General features: G+C 40.3%; 1 protein-coding gene across 2 annotated transcripts in view; it reads right to left on the minus strand.

The window, feature by feature from the left end:
• frmpd1a (FERM and PDZ domain containing 1a) overlaps positions 1-20,303 on the minus strand; it is a 49,228-nt gene extending 28,925 nt beyond the window's left edge. The window contains exons 1-2 of one of the 2 annotated variants that reach the window (XM_084930332.1): positions 20,017-20,303; positions 8,540-8,653 (exon numbers count right to left, since the gene is read on the minus strand). The gene's annotated coding sequence lies outside the window, so the exon portion shown is untranslated. Of the gene's footprint in view, positions 1-8,539; positions 8,893-20,016 lie in introns of both variants that reach the window. The other variant, XM_084930330.1, reaches the window with a different exon arrangement.
• Between the last annotated feature and the right edge of the window lie 269 nt (positions 20,304-20,572).

Below are 20,572 nucleotides of genomic sequence, written 5' to 3' on the forward strand. Positions count from 1 at the left end.
CAGAAGGATGGATGAATTAATGAATAAAGTTTGGACTCAGAGATGTAATCAATGAGTGAATAATCTCACAAGGCCTTCCCAGTGAGCAGCTGCAGGAAGGAATTTCCCCCAGATGGGCGTAATGATGGACATAGAGGAAACAAAAGATTAGAGAGAGGAGAGGAGACGGGAGGAAATGTGTGACAAGTACAGGAAACTAAATGAAAGGGCAGAAGACAGGCAAGTGTGATAGAAGGTGAGACAGGAGGCGGGCTTAGTGATGAAAGTGGTGAGTGACATAAGCAGACAGCAGTGGCTCCTGGGGGATCTTGACTCATAAGTACATTATCCATCCATCTGTCTGTGAATAACTCTCTCCTCCTCTCGTTCCCTCTGTTCTCATCCTATCGGCACCTCACTTCTCGCTATTCCATAGCACACTCTACCGATTTGCTTCATCTGCAGTATCTCACTTCTCAGGTTGCACAGACCCAAAACAGAAGTGTACTCAGCTTTGCTAGGGACTGACTAACCCAAGTACCGCAGCAGCACGAAGATCACACAAGTTAAATGGTTACATAAGAAAAGGTACAGACCCCGAGACACTGAAGTAATGGATTTACAGAGCAGTGACTTACTTCTAAAAGTAGATTAATCAGGGATGGATCGTAGCCAAATGTCTGTGCATTTTAAAATACAAACACTGGGACAAAGCATTCATCTACATCCAATCCCCTCTAATCCCATAAACATGGTTTCCTTCCTCAGTAGCTTTGATTGAGTATACTGATGAAGTACAAGCCCCGTGAATTAAATACACTTCAGGAAAACATAGGAAAAAATCTATTTTCCAATGGACATATTCAAGGCAGAAATCAAGGCAGGAAAGGAAACTGAGACTGTACTTTCCTCTCTCATCAATGATACGACATGTCAAATATCTCTTTCATAAATATTCTAGTTCCATTGTTAGTGTTTCAAAGCTCTAACTCCTGGTTTATCGCAATGAAAAGTTAAGAAAATAGGAATTTTATCCATTTTCAGTCGTGTGATTTGTATAGGATGGACTGTTATTGGAATATTTGAGGCTGAATTGTGAAACTACACCTCTAGATTGTTGTTCTTTAGATCTAGTTTGTTTTGCTCTACTGCACTGCACAATACAGTAAACTATGTGAATTTATCATGTGCTCATCCTGGGAAATCAAATGCGTATGGTAATGTGAAAGAATGCACGGGACACTGGCATCTTGATACATCACAATTCTGCAGCAAACAGGAACAGAGTCGGAGGCTCTTGGTGTCGTGGTGGTACAAGTCACATGTCTGTCAGCTCGGGTTGCATCCTGTTTGGGAACTCTGTGTTTTGCACTTTTTACTTCTGCTTTCACTTGGTGGCAGATTAAATCTATGATAATCTTATTAATATTGAGCTAAAAGATCAGCCCTGCACTTCAAAAAATTAGGCTTACCAAGTATATTTAAACACAATGAGGAGTGATCTTTTACAAGTTTCCATATGTGATGAGTTTTAAGGAGACTGCACTATACGTCAGTGTGATATTTGCTGCAAGTTGCTTATTTGTTTTTATGAAATGGTCACAAAGAGTCAACAAAGAAATAGATTAGCATGAGGATTATTAATATGCAAATGCAAGAGAACATAAAGATGGATAAGACAAAAACAGCAAAGGACTCATTTAAAAAAGGGACTTATTTTAAGCGTGGATTTAAACAGAAAAATATAAAATACAGAAGTTTTTCTTGAACCGTACTTTGACATAAATACTGCTCTCATCACTGAGTTAAGTCTAAGTATTGTGTGACTTTTCTTCTAGAAATGTTTTGAATAATATGCATGTCTCATATGTGTGGTGAGTTTTCTGTGAGCTTTATGAGCAATGTGACTACTTGCTGCATGTCATGTGGCAAGTGTTTAGAGGATACTTCAGTGTGGTTTAGTCATGCACCGTCTTACAACCCAGGAAAAATATTATACCACTTTTATGTGATTTTTATACCACATTATCAGTATAAAAAAGGAAAACACATATTCATGATTTTTGTAATATCGTGATATTTTGTTGACATCTTACTTGTTTGCGACGTACACTACCGGTCACAAGTTTTAGAACAGCCCAATTTTTCCAGTTATTTATTGCAGTTGAAGTTGTTCAAGTCCAATGAATAGCTAGAAATGGTACAAAGGTAAGTAGTGAACTGCCAGAGGTTAAATAAAAGGGTACGGTTACCTAAAACTTTAAAGTAATGTACATTTCAGAATTATACAAACAGGCCTTTTTCAAGGTACACAAAATGGGTTAACAATTTAAAGCTGTTCTGCAGCAATGGAGGTTGATCAAGCCTTGAAAGCTGGTGCTATTGATTCCTACAGGTGTTCCAACTTTTCTGGATTACTTACAACCCTCTTGGTTGGAACACACTGTGGTACCATCATTCGAACAGTATTATACTGCAGAAAGTAGTGTGTTGTAACAGAAATGGCGAGAAAAAGGCAATTAACAATGGAAGACAGACAGACAGACCATCACAACACTTAAAATGTAGGTCTTTCCTACAGAGGAATTGCAAAAACAAAAGTCAAGGTGTCAGTGAGTACAGTTTTCTTCGCCATCAAAAGGCTCAAAAACTGGGGCAAACTCTGACAGGAAGAGTTCTGGCAGACCCAAAGCCTCAACTGAATCAGAGTTATAAACTAAATAAAGTTATTTATTTGTAAAAACTATTTGGAATCATGTATGATTTTCGTTCCACTTCTCACGTGTACACCACTTTGTGTTGGTCTTTAACGTGGAATTCCAATAAAATTGATTCATGTTTGTGGCTGTAATGTGACAAAATGTGGGAAAGTTCAAGGGGGCCGAATACTTTTGCAAGCCACTGTAAGTCTCAGTTTCAACTGTGAAGAGAAGACTTTATGCTGCAGGTTTGACAGGACAAGTTGCAGCAAGAAGGCCATTGCTAAGACATCAGAATAAGACAAAGAGGCTTGCCTGGGCCATGCAACACTGCCAATGGACTACTGAAGACTGGATGAAGGTATAATGGACTGATGAATTAAAATTTGAAATCCTCAGTTTATCACACAGGATCTTTGTACGCCATCGAGTCGGAAAGGATGGTTCCACAGTGTGTGGCATCAACTGTCAAACTTGGAGATTAAGGGTGATGGTCTGGACTGTTTTTAATGGATCCAGGGTCGGTGACTTGTGCAAAGTAGGAGGCAGCCTGAATCAAAATGGCTAACACAGCATTCTACAGCGCCATGCAATACCATCTGGTATGCACCTAGTTGGTCAGGGGTTCGTCTTACAGCAAGATAATGACACAAAACATAAGTTCAACATAAGTTGTGTCCATCTATCCCATTTTTATTGCTGTCTGTCCATCACATGTTGCATTGTGAGGTTATTTGTACCTGAATCACTGTGCCTAATGATAGCCAGTAATAATGTTAAGATAATGGATCATGACCTCAAATTTGATAGTGTTAAAAAGTATAATTCCACCTCTCATCTAGTGACTTTATCTAGACTTTGATAGACTTTGCTGTTTTTGTTTTGATTCACGTGATAGCCTCTACTTAGGAAGCATCATCTTAATACAAAAACCAGGAAGTACAACCAGAATCTGTGTTGGGTTTTTTGCATTACCAAAGCAATACTTTTAGATGATCCAGATAATGGAGAGTGTTGAGAAACCACAAAGACATTTTTGTCCATGATTTTAAGACTGGCCTTAGGAGATTTACAGGTAACAGGTGCTTAAGATGCAAAAGCGACTCTCAGAACCTGCTTTAACATGTTGTTTCATTCTCATCATCTTTTATGAATGGAACTTATGCACACAGTCAGGAACTGACCTTAGGACAATGAATAAAAAATGTTTTTACATTTATAAATAATGTATGTACGATGTAAATTTAAAGAGAGTTTGGAATTTGAGCTGAAAAGACACTGTATAATTTTGTGGTTTGTCCACAACACAACAAATACTTCTACTGTACTGACAGCAACCGCATACACTGCCAAGTATTTGCACTACCCAGTGACCTGCATGTCGTTTCTGGCAGAGTTCCAACGCAGGGCCAATCTGGCAACCCTGCTGCTGGGACAGGTGTTATGAGGTACTCGTCGTACAAAAAAATAACTTCAGGTCTACCGAATCACCTCTAAACTTGCCCACAATTAATTACATTATATTTATGACATCAATGTGAGTAAGCATGATAAACAAAATAACCAGGAACTAAGATGTGCTGTCCATGTAACTCTGTTCCTCCCTCCTTTTCACCCATGAATGTCTTGCAGCCATCCAACTACTGACCATGTCATCACTCAATCATGTGTCCCCTTCCATCTCGTTCTATTAGATTATTGCTCATGTGGGAGGAATCAGATTTCTCACATCTGTTTCTTGCTTTCTCTGTGTCTCAATGCTACTAAAAAATGGAGCTGAAAGAAGAAACCAGAAAATTGTCTATTACACCTGATACAATTGCTTTGTTATGTTATTTTTGATAAGTACCATCCAGTCCAGTACAATCTTTAATTCATTTTGTGATACAATGATGCTCATCAGGGTTCTTACACACACACACACACACACACACACACACACACACACACACACACACACTAGCAACAGCTCAAAAGTGGAGCTTATTTTCTAATCCAATGCTAAAATGTGTATGTATTTATAGAACATTATTTAGATTAACACTGCATGATGGTCTCATTTTCCTGTTGAATGACGTTTTTACCTTTGTTATTCTGTCCGTTTCCACAGAGTTAGAAGAGCTCAACAGTGATCCATAGGGTGTGGTCAAATCTGATGTCACATTAGAGTAAAATATGCATTTTTAATGCATTTTTTCAATGACATGGAGGCTTCATCTTGTGTAATATGTACTTTAGTTCTGATAAAAGATGCGATTCAGAAACATTTACCTTTTGCACACGATATCACTTTTGTCAAATGTTTGACTGTGCAGTAATCTGACTCTTGCTTCCACTGGAAATTGGTTAGTGGGCTTTCATCCAGACAAAAAAGGTTAAAAAAGGTTGGCTCTGTGCCGTTGTTATTGATCAGGATCATTAGTGGCATTTTTTTATATCTGTCTGAAGAAAACCTTTGTGGTTCAATTTAGTTGAAAAGTCAAGTCATTTTTTAATGCTGTATGACTCCCTGAATGCATCTATGCCACAAAATGTCTACAGTTTGGTGTAGTAAAATGTGAGTTAAACATGGCCCTACAACAGACTTACCACTTGTTGAGTCCTGCCTCCTGCCATAAGACCATGAGCTAGCCGGTCAATGCTTAATTATAAACTAAAATATGATTCAGGCTGTAAATGAGTGAAATGCCACTGCCGGTGTGCTGAGCTTTTCCTCACACATCCTATGAAAACTATGAATAAATGTGCTGTTTGCATTTCCTAGTTTTTTAAAAATCTATTACAAGGTTGTTTTTTCCCCCAACACTGTGATATGCAATACACACTATAATCATTACAATATTAACACAGTAATCAAATTACATATATATTAGCTCAGGTTGGTTTTTTTCAGATAGCTGTGTCTGCTATAAAATTAGAGAAGTAAACAAAAATCTCTGCCAGAATAGTTTTACCTAATGCTGAAGCTGGGCAGGGTAAGAAATGCTGCAGAGAAACACACACACACACACACACACAAACACACACACACACACACACACACACACACACACACACACACACACACACACACAAGCTGACTAAAGGGGCTACAGCAGCACTTCTCCTTCCCCACACTTGTGTTTTCTCATGTACATTTATTCATTCACTTTGCCATGATAGCTATCTTTTGGTTGTTTCTTGTTTACTTTGATTTCCAATACATCACAATACACCACAAAACTGGTTCTGGGAAAACTGGAAACAACAAAATTGTTTCACTGCTTGAGGTAAAACCGTTCTATAAAGGAGGAGATACTGGTAGCCAATGATGTGCAACAAAAAAGTAAACAAATGACACCACCAAGCATCATCATAGCTCTTTGGCTGTGTTGAGAGCCAAGGCAAACTGTGCATGGATGCAGTTACATACTGATCGGTCTAGGATAGGATTCCAAACCAAATGGTCGTAAAAGTCCTAAAAGCAGCTAGCAAAAAAAGTTAACCCCAGATACAACATCCCAGGTAGAAAACATTTTATTCTGGACAGTACTGTGAAGCTCCTGTATTGTTATAAGGTTAAATAAGTTTAATTATTGTTAAACTAAAGTGTTAACCAGTTTAGCAACTTTACACTCTGACCTCAGGATTATCAGAAAACAACATGTCTGTGAAGGTTCTCAGTCATCCAGGTCATCGTAAATGACCAAGGTCACTCCTTCGAGGACACCAATGTTCACATTTTGGACAGAGAAGACAGATGGTTTGAAAGAGGAGTGAAAGAAGCCACCTATGTCCAATGTGATCCTTATAAAACAGAGGTGGTGGTTTATGACACCAACTGTCTGCCATCTATAATCCAGTTTTGAGATCCCTTTCCAGATGCCTTAACGCCCACTCACATCCTGGGCCTTCTGACCTCAGGAAATCACATGATAGGGTGGGGCCAGGTTTCACAATGAGCTCACCTGAAACCTTAGCTGATTGTGACCTTTTCACACCTTGGCTTGTGCGATTAGGTAGAGGATCATTAGGGGGTCCATTGTCCCCCTGGGAGGACACTCCCATAGGGCTTAAATCTGGGACTCTCCACCATTTGATCTTAGAACTGAAGAAGCTTCTTGGATGAGAGGTGAAACGTCTTCAAGCAACTTAAAGAAGTCCAGACACTTTTCTTTCTAAGCTCCTTAGACATCGGAAAACAACGCAAAAACTCATTGGAAAAGGATGGAAAATGTCTTTGATTATGCTTGCACTATTAAATCCTGCTACCTTTAATCTGCACTCCCCAACTGTTCCGCAGTATTTTGTTTTGTTATTTTGTTTGATGTTTTTTTTTATCACTAAAAATATATTTATTGCAAATTTACTGAAGCATTGCAATATCATTTTGAAGCTATATTACCCACCCCTACACGACAGTCTCTTGTCTCTCAAAAGACTGTGGCTGCTGTTGACAGGAAAGGCTGTGAGCAGAGACTGAACTCTCAAAATACAGTGGAAAATACAAATAATCCAAAATAAGTCACAAAATATACACAGGGATCTGATAATATACTTGGGTGGCCTCGCCAACTAAAGTGTGGAAAACACTGTAATAACCACTAAACATTTTGTAGCTTTGACACAGCAAACATGTTAGCATTGGGAATAGACCGAGCACCTTGAAGCAACTGTTGTGTTGTGAATTGGTGCTAAATAAATATAACTGAACTGAGCTGAAAAAAAGCTTTGTCTGTAAAGTCAGATGGCACTTGTAGTCTTAAAGAAATATAATGACATAAATAATATTATCCAAAATCACAATTCACTCAAAATGTCCAGAGCAGGGGTGTCAAACATAAGGCCCAGGGACCAGAACTGGTCTGGGAAACTGCTTTAGAAAATGTCAAATAGGGCTTAAATATTTTGACTTTTAAACCTATTTTAATACGTTTTATAGGTTTTTCTGCTGATAAAAACCTTCCCCACAGCTTTTCACACTATACCAAAGTAACTAAATAACTGAAAGGCTCCTGTTTTTTTACTTTGGGCTAAAGAAATTTCAAAAGGACATGTTCTGGGACTTTTAAAATTACAGGACACTCTGCCCAATGAGCTACTATTACTTTCTTCTTTAGTTTTACATATTTATTTATTACACTTTAAGCCCAAATAGTTGTGCTGACACATTTCTTTCCTTCACTTTTTTTTCCTTTAATAAAATATCTCAGGAATTAAATGTATAGTTAAACTTTACACTGACAGAAAGGGAAGTTTCGCCAGTCTGGCCCACCTATAATCAAAGTAACCTGTGTACAGGTTACTTGATTATAGGTGGGCCTACAGGTTACTGTGTACATAAAATGAGTTTAACATCCCTGGTCTAGAGAAAAGCTGCAAACTCAAGTCTTGGCACTCCACAGAACAATCCATCCACCCATGCACCCTCCCTGTGACTTCTCTGTATTTTTGGAACGTTAACTAAATTAGCTATGCATACACGATGAATATAGTAAATTCTGAAACATGCATTACTTACAACTTTTGCCTAACACTCTTACTGCACCCACAGAGACACACAGGCACGCAGAGTAGGCAAATGGGATTACAGAGTGTGTCTGCAGGCTGTGACAGGGAGTTTGTGCGTCACTCCTGCTGAGCCAGATTAGACTGAGCTTCACCTTAGCCTTACAGGTCTGTTTGGAGTAACACTCTGGCTAAACTAGACAGACACTAGTTTGCTGCTCACTTATCTCTCCACTGTGCGTCTGTCTCACTGTGCTTATCCCACAGTCTTTAAATCCTCTAATATTGCCATCTTTTGTTGTATGCACACACAAATCACAAACACAAACACAATCTGTTTCATTTCAGTATTAGAGAGACAGACATTCACACACCTGCTCTCTGCCCTGGGTATCAGGGCTCCATGAAGGTGCCAGTTACAGTCCCGCTGCCCTCGCTGCTCGCCCATCACTCCACTGAAGAAGACCAGGGTGACGTGTCTTCATCTCCTGACGACAGGCACGAATCAGAATTAAGAGTTAGGGTTGTTGGAGCCTGAGTCTCTCAGCATTGTAATATTATTGACAATTTGAAACATGATTTTTATCTTCTCATCTGAAAAACTACGATTAGGATGTGAATAATGGAGGAAAGCTTTCCTTTTAGATCGGTGCATCACGGGGAAAAACAAGCAAACTGGAGATGGAATGAGAGTGGGAAGCACTGAGGCGGAAAACAGAAAATGAGTCTAAGAAAAAGACAAAAACAGACAAGCAGAGAAAAAGAAGAAGAGTTTGACAGACAGTGCCACATGATGGCAGCGACAGGGGCCGGACAAAAGGGTTGAGGGCAGTAAACTGAGTCAAGGGAGGAGGAGTACGGAGAGACAGATGAAGCAAAAAACCACACCGAGCTCCATCACAGCAGGATGGGGCTGCCTGCATCGGCTGCATGTGCTGTTTGTGGAGTCCCACTTACCCCTGCTCTGATCCAAACACCATCCATATTTAATGAGGCCCTCACAAAGCCCTGGGAAAAGAGATGCTGGGAACTCTTCTGTCCCCTCCCTCCCTTATTCCCATCTCCAACTCCCTGCTACTCAAATTCTAATCCTTCTGTCTCTTCTCTTTCATAACTCTCACTTTCTATTCATGTCTTAACCTATTAGCCCAGCATGTGACTGTGAATTAATTTTAGTCTGAGAATGTCACAATTTCCTCATTTTTTCTTAAAACAGGGAATCAGCTGTTTTAAAAAAAAACGACAACATTTGTGCGCTGTCATTCACTTTTTCTTCACACACACATTCAAAAGTGAGGCTACGTGTGCTCTTTGTGACTATGTGTGTGTGATTGTATAACTGTATGTAAGTTTTTGTTATGTGAGCGGTAAGCTGGATTTTGTGTGTGTGCGTGTGTGTGTGTGGTTGCGCATGTGTGTGTTAAAGTGCTGCAAGCATCAATAATGTATGTAGATAATGCAGCCACTTCACTCTACCAACAACTAACAGGCATACCGACGCACACAAAGGAAGACAGAATGAGGAGAGAGAGAAAACGCATGAGGCTGCAAAGAACAGAAAGATGAGAAAGAGAAATGTGAGCAATAAAAGGGATCAAGAGGGTTAGGGTATGACGGGCATGGAGAACATCTGGTTTGTCTACTCTGTGCTCCAGTGATTATGTAATTGATACCTCAGAAACACAAAACACTTCATTTTGAATATTTCATTATGTTTTTCATAATTTCTAAATCTGGTTTAAGGTTTGCTTGTCAGGCGATCTTGATTGAAGAGAAGTTGTTTTACACCATTATGAAAGTCACAATTCTCAGGAAACACGGGTAAGAGGAAAGATGTTTCTGGAGAGGAACAGGGTGAAACAGTGCAACGTTCTGCAAGAGACAGGAAAACCATATATATGTTTCATCTTGGTCCTTCATAACCAAAGCTGACTTGCAGCAGGCTCATTTGTGTGATGAAGACTAAATTTCACATTGTTTTATTCATTGATGAATGCTGTGTACACTAATTGGTCCAGATGGATATGGCTGGGGAAGGCTGTTGAATGGGAGCCACATTTAAGCAAAACTGCAAACATCAGCAAGAATGTGGCAGAATGATGATCTAGCTTTTAATATGGGAAGTGAGATGGTAGGTCTTTGCAGAATTCCTGAGGGTGTCACTGTCACTTTGTTCGGATACGTGACGGTCCATCCGAAAACCCTATTAAAATTATTTTTATATGGTGTAGGCAAGTACACCACCTCATGCTTCAGAAAACAATCCTGTCTTTAGTTGCAATGGGAATTATCACAAGGAGGCCTCTCTCTAACCCTACTGAGAAAATGTAGAGTGTTTTTAAAAAGAAGCTTTGTGTGGGTGGGCAACAGTGCAGCTTTAGATAATACTTTTAAATCCTTAAACAAAGGTGTGATATTTTTCTGACTGCTTTGGAAAAACAAACAAAAATGGCATCTTCATGATAATTATAACCATGATGTCACACATGGGCTCAAGCCCTCTGAGAAAGGGTGGGTGGTGTTTAGGCAAGAAGCGTCCAAGTGTTCCTTTCCTTTGCCTGGCTGCTCAGGCATATAGACAGTTACAGTTTGACTTTTAGTCAAAGGAGCTTGCAAAGAAAAGCGTCTGGACTTCTTTAAGTTACTTGAAGACGTTTCACCTCTCATCCGAGAAGCTTCTTCAGTTCTAAGGTCAAATGGTGGAGAGTCCCAGATATAAACCTAGCGGGAGTATCCCCCCACAGAGGGACAAAAGGACCCCCTGATCGCCTGAGCCAAGGTGTGAAACTGGGTGTGGGTCCCAATCAGCCAGAGTTTCGGGTGTGTTCATTGTGAAACCTGGCCCCACCTTATCATGCGAATTCCTGAGGTCAGATGGCCCAGGATGTGAGTGGGCGTTAAGGCGTCTGGGAAGGGATCTCAAAACTGGATTATAGATGGCAGAGAGTTGGTGTCGTAAACCCCCGCCTCTGTTCAAAGATGGTCGCTCACAGTGGACATAGATGGCTTCTTTCACTCCTCTTTCAAACCATCTGTCCTCTCTGTCCAAAATGTGAACATTGGCATCCTCGAAAGAGTGTCCTTTATCCTTAAGATGCAGATGGACTGCTGAGTCTTGTCCTGTGGAGGTGGCTCTTCTGTGTTGTGCCATGCGCTTGTGAAGTGGCTGTTTGGTCTCTCCAATGTAGAGGTCTGGGCATTCCTCGCTGCACTGTACAGCATACACCACATTGTTAAGTCTGTGTTTTGGCGTTTTGTCTTTCGGGTGAACCAGTTTTTGTCTGAGCGTGTTGCTGGGTCTGAAATGCACCGGGATGTCATGCTTGGAGAAAACTCTCCTAAGTTTTTCTGATACACCGGCTACATAGGGGATGACAATGTTGTTGCGTCTGTCCTTCTTATCCTCCCTCGCTGGCACAGAAAAGAAGACCAGACACCAGCAAGGGAGGATAAGAAGGACAGACGCAACAACATTGTCATCCCCTATGTAGCTGGTGTATCAGAAAAACTTAGGAGAGTTTTCTCCAAGCATGACATCCCGGTGCATTTCAGACCCAGCAACACGCTCAGACAAAAACTGGTTCACCCGAAAGACAAAACGCCAAAACACAGACTTAACAATGTGGTGTATGCTGTACAGTGCAGCGAGGAATGCCCAGACCTCTACATTGGAGAGACCAAACAGCCACTTCACAAGCGCATGGCACAACACAGAAGAGCCACCTCCACAGGACAAGACTCAGCAGTCCATCTGCATCTTAAGGATAAAGGACACTCTTTCGAGGATGCCAATGTTCACATTTTGGACAGAGAGGACAGATGGTTTGAAAGAGGAGTGAAAGAAGCCATCTATGTCCACTGTGAGCGACCATCTTTGAACAGAGGCGGGGGTTTACGACACCAACTCTCTGCCATCTATAATCCAGTTTTGAGATCCCTTCCCAGACGCCTTAACGCCCACTCACATCCTGGGCCATCTGACCTCAGGAATTCGCATGATAAGGTGGGGCCAGGTTTCACAATGAACACACCCGAAACTCTGGCTGATTGGGACCCACACCCAGTTTCACACCTTGGCTCAGGCGATTAGAGGATCATCAGGGGGTCCTTTTGTCCCTCTGTGGGGGGATACTCCCGCTAGGTTTATATCTGGGACTCTCCACCATTTGACCTTAGAACTGAAGAAGCTTCTCGGATGAGAGGTGAAACGTCTTCAAGTAACTTAAAGAAGTCCAGACGCTTTTCTTTGCAAGCTCCTTTGACTACGATGACCTGGATGACTGAGAACCTTCACAGACAGTTTGACTTTTACTTTTGTCTCACCACAGTAAAACCGTAGAATTGGCTCACTGAGGCTGCAAAAACAAACTCGCTCAAGTTTAGAGATCTCTAATTAATAGCATTTACATTTGACGGTCAGTGTACAACCTACGTTAAAACACAAAATATTTTCTTATAGACAGTAGGTGTACTGGCCTCTTTATGCTTTAATACTTTAGGGTGCTTTTTAGCCTTTACTGGGATAGGATGGTGGAGCGAATATGGAAAGCTGAGTAAAAAGAGCCGGGGAATGACACACAGAAAACGACCTTAGGGTGGACACAAACGTGGGCCTCTGCATTAGCTTTACAGCATATGGGAGGCCTGTTAGACCCAGGGAGCTGGTGCCCTGTTTATGTTTTCTCATTAATTTTGTTTCTTTCCTTTCTCCTCTTGACATTAATGAATTATGTTCACAGCTTGAAGGGTAGCAGTGGGGACAGAATGCAATTAGGAGTTCACACACTTACCAGGATTGTGTGCAACCCCACGATTGTTAAGTGACACTTTGGGTGACTGTGTAGCATTGTGCATGCAGGTGTGGTTGTGTGTCTCATACGCTGCATAAGAAAACGTTCCAACCGTTTGTCCTTGTTCTGCTTTTCATCCAGAGTAGATACAGCACTAATCTAAGAAACATCGGTTCCCACATCTCCCTGTCATACACCACCGCTTCTAACTCTTCCTGGAAGGATGAACTCCAGCTTATGGGTCTGCTTCGGGTCTCCTTCCAACTGGGTATGCCTAGTGCATCCAAGTGAGATGTTCAAATCACATCAGCAGAGAGTCTACCCTGCACCCCTCTGAAATGGCAGATCTCCTCATATCTACCCAGAAACCTAACTCCTGATCAATTTTAATATTGCCACCAACTGCTTATGCCCAGGGTTAAAAGTAGGAACACAGATCGAAGACTAAAGCAACAGCTACTCCTTTGGGCTCAGCTCTTGCTTTGCTACAGCTGCCTGCAGTAATGCGGATGCTGTGCTAATCTGTCTGTCAATTTCCAGTCTTCCCCACTCAAAAGAAAGTCTCCAAGGTACTTAAAACTCTACCACTTGGGCAATCCTTCCTTTTCCAGCTGAGATACAAAGCCTTGTGCTTACAAGTGCCAATTCTTATTCCCAGTTGCAGTGCACTTGGTTGCAAACCACATTTTCCTCACAATAATAAACAAGACATGCAGTTTACAATAAATGTCTGTTCTACATTCAGGTTGGTGCACATGCACACAACATGGTGGCTAAGTAGTTAGCACAGTTTGCTCAAAGCAAGAAAGGCTCAACCTGAGTTCAAACCCAAGTGGGGCCATTGGATGTAGAGTTTGCATGTCCACTTGTGCTTGTGTGGATTTTCTCCAGGAATGCTGGTTTATGCTATCTACATCTGGGAAGTCTGACAAAAGAGAATTTTAATCTCAAGACTTCCTTCTTCTGGTTAAATGAAGGTTTTTTTTAAAAAGTTACCATAGAAGGCTACCTAGGGTAATGCATCTTTACCATCACTGCAGGGTTTGAGCCAGTGGTGGGACTTCTTTTTTCCATACAAAAATACAACTGCTAAAATAACTAACGTGTCTTATTACCTACTGTCGTCATAAAATTAGGTCAAAAATTTGAAATAATTAAGAACTAGGATAATGTTATACTATCAATGAACCTGTTCAGCTGATGTTGTTTCACTTATGTATCTGAATTAGGATTTATAGTAAGTTAAATTCTCTCTTAAGGACATCGTCTCTTGCTGGTACAGAGTGTAAAGTGTTAAATAAGCTCCCTTGTCACCTATTTTGTGTGGAGAGATGTACCTGGGGCAACACAGCTCTGCTGTTCTGTCTGTGCCTCAGAGCTGGTGTACTAGCAGGTTGACAGCCTCGAAGCTGCCAGTGCTAACAAGCTATCTGATGGCTTATACACAAAGCCAGTATCTATGCTCCCCATCTATTTAATGCACTAGTATTATTTGCTGAGCTAGCCTTACATAAAAGTAAATACAGCGAACGCCAGTGTGCGACAGCCAATATGTGCAGCAGAACATGTTGACCTTTGCTGTGATATTTAAATAAATGCATTGTTTCTGCTGCACTTCTTGAAAGATAACCGGCCAGATGACCAGCCGTTCTTTTATAGGAATTTTAGAGATATTTCTGAGGAAGACAAACACACCAAACTGAGAGAAGGCTTAGATTTGCAGTGCAATTATAAATGTCAAGTCCGCTGGCTTTGATTCAGACATATTTATCTTTGATTTCCACTCTGTCAATGAAGTAAAGTGGTGTTCCTGACAACTTCTAAAATGGAATCCAAGGTTAGACATGAGACAACATGTGTATTCTTATCTACTGAATGCTGCAAAGATGTTTCTGTTTATTTGATAAGCACGTGGTTTTGTGAACCGACCGACTCCATTAGTCCCAAGGAATTATCTGTGAGAAAGAGACAAATAGTGGCATCACTTCCTGTTCCTGACATCACTTTATGTTGATTATCCACTTAAGCGGGCTGCGTTGGGTAACTTAAGTCCTTTAATGAGGATGATGCTTTTTAAAATGGCTCACCTGATCTTGTCAGTATTTACTTTTGTTGGTTGGGTCCACCCATTTGAAACAAATATTTACTCTTTACAGTTGCTGTGCCGACCCCTATAGACAGCTCAGATGTATAAAAACACTCCACTTTGAATAATATTTTGTTTTTAATGAGTCTATTCCCATAATTATGTAATGTTGTGATTGTGTTGGACTGTGAAGCCTGTCTCAAAAGAGCATTTGCTTATGCTCACCAGCCACAACACCACTACCACGAGGCAGCAACAGACCTTGAATGCGCCTACATGGTAGTCTAGCCAAGGAAGGGAATAGGCAGTAATACACTTCTACAGCACACTATTAAGACTGAACTGCAGGAGAGACCCTCAAAGATCTGGTAGATGAATATTGTGCAACATCAGCTACCACTGATGAGCCACTGCTGATCAATCCATGTAAAAGTTCTCACTTTTCCTCCTTCAAGAAACATCTTGATGATGAAAGGCTCTTTTCCAGTCATCTTGGGGACAGTTGAAGAAAAAACTGAGCAAGTTTCAGTTTTTCGGAGGGGTAAAAGCGCACAGCTGTACAGAAAATAGAGTCAAAACGATAAAAAAAACTCAAGTGTTGCACAGACATCTTTTTTTCTTTATTCCTTTATTGCTGGAAGCCAAATAACAGAAAACTGAATTAATTACCCAGGGCTAACTAACAACTAAGTTAATTTTAAAAGCACAGAATGTGCAAATCAGGCTTCAAGTTACCAGATTATTATTACGCTTTACTGGATAAGAGTGACATCACATCACACTTCTAGCTCATAGGTTCCAGATTTTATGTGAATAAAGAAAAACCTGTGTTGTGATGACAAGCTCAAAAGTGTCAAACTGCAGATCTTATTTTCCGTAGTCAACTTGCAAGAGAAGTAATGTTTAAGAAACTCATTTCTGGAGAGAATGTGACTTTAAGTCGGCAGCTGCAACCTTCAAGTCATTCATACAAAGAATTGCATAGTATGCGTAGTATTTAAATGTAATTTCATTACAAAAAAATACCCATGCCATATTATGTATTTTTTTATATATAATTAGTAATTAGAATTGCATGACTGAGGATTAGTTGATGACATTTTCTTTACATCTTTAAAATATGGTGTCCTGCGCCGCACATTTTTGCAGAAATGGAGGACTATTTAGGAGTAACTACTGCTGTCATGGTTCCTCAGTTTTTTCTTGTGTTCTGACTTTCTGTGTTCTTTATCCAAGTTTAGTTTTTCATGTTTCTAGTTACTCTCGTATCTTAGTTATCTCTTGTTCATCTGAGTCTTGTGTGTCCTTCCTGGCATCCCATTTATGTAGTAGCTCATGTCTCCATGTTTGCTTACATTTTGTGTATGTCAAGTTTGTGTGTCTAAGTCTGTATCTGTGTTTAAACTTTCTGTTTTATTTTGCTTAGCTTGTGTTCCTTGTGTGCTATTTTGAGTGTTGCTTCCATGACCTGCATACCCCACAGATCTTGATAGTTGTTGCAACAGGGTTTTTTTGTACTGCCACAAAGCAAGGAACTCGACAAAAAATGTCAGACATACTATTCATGAGTAAACAAAAGTACAACAATAATAAAAAAAAATGATCTTCACTAAAAATGTTTTGAGATGTTTAAACAGAACTATTATCTATAGAACGTCCCTCTTTTTCTGGTATGAGATATAGTAATTTAGTAATCCAAAGTATTCCAATTACTTAAAAAAAACTATCAATTGCATCACTAATGTCAAAACTTAATTTGTCCTAATCAACTGGTTGCATTTCAAACTGCTCTGACCCAACTCTCGACCTATCTGTTAGATGTTTGGTGGCTTTTCAGTGCGTCACAGTATGCGTGTGAGACATGGTGAGTGTCAATATACTGGACAAAACTGTGACATTCAGCCAAAAGTTGAGTGACCTTATGTCTCTAAGCTCAAACATGCAAACATATGCGTGTCTGTCAGCTTGCTCTGCCTGTGCTGTAAACTGTCACAAAGTGCTGAAAAGTAAATTTTCCCCACTTTTTTTCTACAGCAGTATGACGGCTCCAGGCAACAAGACAATGGAGTAAGCCCTAAGAAAAAGCTTAAAATACTTCTTATGATTAATGATGTCATGTCATATTTAATTGTACTACTGCAGGAAAATACATTTTTCCATGAATGAGTTCTAAAACATCATCAGATCTTCCCCTAAAAGAAATTTAGAAAAAAACAAATTAAACAAAAAAATCATAAATATTAGATTTGGTTATTTATTTCTAGAAGAAAATCCAATATTAAATATCTGTCAGAGGCAAATGTATGCAAATCTCAAGGACTAATGACTAAAGGAGATAATGTTTTTTGTTCATACACCAGCTGTAGGTACATAAACGCAGGTATAATAGACAATGAGCCATATATTTTATGTTTATGTGCTTTAAAATGAATGGCATGTTACGCTCTGTATATCTTTTGTTTTGCAGCAACAATAGTATACTCAAGTGTAATCCCACAACTGAAACACCACATCCCATTATGCTAAACTGCCCAGAATCCCACCAACACTCAAATGAAGATAGTTAGTGAAGATAGCTAGTGAAATTCCAAACAGCACAAATTCTATTCAAAGCAAAAAATAAAGAACTGCCAGGTAATATTCAGAGTATGTTTTTTTTGAAAGAAGGAAGTTATAATTTAAGGGGTTTTTGTAACTTCAAAACAGGGAAGGTACGTACTACAAGAAAAGGCTTTTGTGTTTCTGTTCATGGAGTGAAACTGTGGAACAGTCTGAATATGGAATTAAAGCAATGTCCAAACATAAAACTGTTCAAAAAGAGTTATAAAAATATGATCTTCTCAAACTATATAGAAAAGGAAAATATTGAAATTAAGTGAATGTCTCTATTTTAAAAAAAACAAAAAACAAAACAAAAAACTCATGATGTAATATTATAGTATATAGTATATCAGAAATCTGTTCACTATTTTTATTACAAATTATATCAGTAAGGAAGCTGACTAAATATTAACTGATAATTTATGGCAAAGGGGTGGGATTAAATAAGTGTTTACTTCTTCCCACTCCCTTTCAACATGTAAATTAATCAGAACGTTTTTTGTATGTATTTTGTATAGTGTTTTTTTTCTCTCTTATTTTCTTTTCTAAATGTACCTGTATATTGTTCACATGTTGAAATAAATTACCAATCAGATCTGAAATAAGAAAAATTTCTACTAACTCAGCAGACAGACAGCTGTCAGCATGTGATCCCTATCCAGTAAGAAATGATGGAAAGCCTCTGATACAGTAAAAGCGCTTAGAGAACTACTTCTGCTGTTGCTGGAAAACTCTTTAATCAGGTGTTTCACACTGAAGCCAATGTGTCTAAAAGGGCCGTCTTTATGGCAGAGGAGATTAGGGTTGACCTAAAACCTTTTAGACCTTATTAGAGCAGCCATCCCGAGGTTGAGAGTCACCTCTCTGCAGTAAGAAGCTGGGGAGTTTTTCGCTTTCTTTGCTTCTAATTTTCCAACGCCTTCATGTTCTCAGATGTTTGGAGAAGCCTTTTGAAAGGATTTATCTCTTTCAACGTTTCAAGTAGCTTAACTACAGCACAATGTGAAGTCAGAAAGACAGCTGAGTTTTGGGAATGAGGGTTCAAAAAGTCCCATCTCGGGCTGAAAATTCATCTAATATTTTTTAGCTGGTTGTAAAGATTTAAGGCTCTGACTGTGAAGGAGGAGCTGAGGGAGATTACATTTGGAACTAAAGTTGAAGAGTGTGCTTCTTCTCAGTATAGGTGAGAAGTGTCATTTTAAGCACTTTTTAATGGTTTGAACAGTACTACACACCAAACCTCAATGATAGAACAAAAGTGCCGAAAGGCCTTTGAAGTATCCACACACACCATTTTTGCCTGATCAAGTTTAGGCACGTGTGCACACAGAGAGGTTGATGGACACACCCGAGTTTTCACTCGCTATTAAACTTGACAAATAGGCAGCATCAAAAATGTAGTCAAGCCTAAAAATAACATCATAAATTAGTAAAGCCCGGGAGAGCCTTCACAACGCAGTCGGCCCCACAGTCTTCTTCAGTTTCAATCCTGAGCATCAGGGCACGCTTTGTATTAGTGTGTCTGCACGAAACGAATCGATTTTGGGACTCACAGTCCAGCAGCAGCAGCAGACTGTGCCACCTATAAGCCAAATACAGTGGCATCAGCCCAGTCTCGGTGAAGGCTGAAGCATGATGCAGCAAAATATCTGGAGACACATCGTACTGTAAAATGCATGTAGCTGTGTGTGTTTCTGGTTGCAGTGATGCATTAGTAAAACACATTTTCATTTCACACAGACTATGCACTATTAGTTTATTCATCAATTCTTTAGCAGCAGTTGAACACAGAAACTGAGCGACTCCCAGTGCTTTAAAAGCAGCCTGGGAATGTCTCTTTAATGAATGGAGTGGAACTTGTGGAACATTAGGGACGCCTTCCAGCCCTTTCTACACAGTCTACGTCTCAGATTGTTGCTGAAGCTTTAAAAAAATCCCTCATCCACCTGCCTCCGCCCCTCCATTAATCTGACTGAGATGGATTTAAACAGGTGAAGCTGTGAATGGGTGCCATCTTTAACCTGCACTCTTTAAGCTGCGGGTGTTTTAAGGGGAAAGATCGGAGGAAGTTAATGAGACTTCTAAATGTGGCAGATTAACTTTTTTAATTAAAAACATGAATTGAAAATTAAACCTTTACTTTTCTTTGCACTGTGAAACTAGCAGGCTAACAATAGGCAAGTTTTTTTTTCTTATTTGATTTTTAAAACAAATGTCCAGCAAACTGAGCCAAAGCACCGTCTTATTTGCTTCGAGAGCTTGCGCTCATGCACGTAAGGGAAATAAAGGTAATATCGGTGCACAGAAAATGTTTCTAGCACCTCTATGTGTGCTCAGTGTTCATCCTGGTTGGCTGTAGGTGTAAAGACCTTACCGAGTAGCGGGTTTCCGCTCTCTAATCCCCTCCTGAGCGCAGGGCGGGCCGTCCCGACCGTCCTGTACGTGGAACAACTTCGAAAAGCGCCGCAAAAAACCCCGCCGCACCTCGAAGAAGTGCAGTTAATCCATATCACCTGGGTGTGGGCAACGAGAGGGTCGAAATCCCCCACAGAAAGCAAAAGTTGCGTTTGACGAAAGTCCCCGCGCAGGTGAGCGCGTGTGATGCGGATGGGGTGAGGCGCGCACAGCTTAGGCGACGGTAATCCTCTCTATCTGTCTCTCTTCCCCCCCACCTCACCCCACCCCAGTGTCTCTCCCCCCCACCCCAGTGTCTCTCTCTCTCTCTCTCTCTGAAACACTCACAGGAACTTTCAGCAGTGATGTCAGACTCCGACATTAACGAGAAAACAAACAGCAAAGAAACGTACGGCGCGAGCTCCCTCTTGTTTGCACACCTGCATCTCTTTGTATCTTTTGTCCGCTTGCGCACATCCAGTGCTGCCATACAAATATGCCGAATACTGATATACAAACAGGGCGGGGGGACTGGG

This window comes from Perissodus microlepis, chromosome 6, assembly GCF_051167445.1.
Source record: "Perissodus microlepis isolate ML-2025 ecotype Zambia chromosome 6, ASM5116744v1, whole genome shotgun sequence".
In the NCBI taxonomy this organism is placed as follows: domain Eukaryota; kingdom Metazoa; phylum Chordata; class Actinopteri; order Cichliformes; family Cichlidae; genus Perissodus; species Perissodus microlepis.